This window comes from Euprymna scolopes, chromosome 23, assembly GCF_053919585.1.
Source record: "Euprymna scolopes isolate OS-2025 chromosome 23, ASM5391958v1, whole genome shotgun sequence".
Classification (NCBI taxonomy): Eukaryota; Metazoa; Mollusca; class Cephalopoda; order Sepiida; family Sepiolidae; genus Euprymna; species Euprymna scolopes.
This window is the reverse complement of record NC_136504.1, coordinates 92949781-92950916: the sequence shown is the minus strand read 5'-3', so window position 1 is coordinate 92950916 and position 1136 is coordinate 92949781.

The following is a 1136-nucleotide window of genomic DNA, read 5'->3' as shown; positions in this document are numbered from 1 at the left end:
CTTTAATAGCTCCAACCACCCCAACAAAACCGCTTTAACTGCCTACTACTAAAGCCTAATTCAAAATAATCTCACACCCACTTTAAAATGGAAAATTCTCAAAATAATTACACTTTTAAATTGTTACATTCCCTTGCGTCCCTTGTCGACGTGGCTTTTTATTACTAGCTTTAAAGATAAATTATTAAACCTTAGAAATGAAACCTTAATTCTTTGTAGACATTACAAATCCCACTTTGTTAGCAACTTCACAATTACTGAAGTTCATAATAACTGCAAACTCTTTACACTACTACACAACCGATCGAAACTCACAACTATTACATAAAACACTAGTTTACTGTGCTATTCTTCAAGCACATTGCATTACCTCTAAATTTATAATGTATAATTATCTACTTCACTCTGTGTATATTATGTCATCCTCCTTATAACTTAATTACCACACGTTTATAAACTGAATTTTCTTTTAGATATGAAATTACGGTCATACTTACAATTCCATATCTACTAGATCTATGGGTAATAGTCTCCACTAATAATTCCAAACATAGTTATTCGTAATATTCCTCATAACAAAATCCAATTATTTTGAAAATAAAATTAAGAAATCTCTGTTTTAACTTTAAATGTTCTGATGCTACTACAAAACTTAACTTTTATCTTTTTTGCCTGTTGCATCTAAACCCGACCCCAATTCTAAAATATACGCAACAGAATCTTTAATTAATTTCCTACTCAAAGAGATCTTATATCTGCTATATTGGACGCATCTGTTCCCCAAATAAACAGGAGGCATCTTGGTTCTGCCCACCCCAACACCGCTGTCATTCCCGCATGATTGCTGACTTCTTAACCCACTTTTGAACTTGTGACACATACAACTCACCGTCCAATACACAAGAAACTTTTTGGCATGCTTAATTATTAATTCAACTTGTTCTTTTTTCTCTTCTTCTTTTTCTCCCTTCCCATCTCATACTCTGTCTTATATTCATAACTTCACAAAATTTTAACTGAATATATATATATGCTTTTTTCTTTTTTATTATTATGTTTTTTCTCTAGAGTCTTTCCCTCCCTCTTCTTGCTTTTCCTCTCTTTTCTCTGCTGTCCGTCCATATTCTTTACTACCA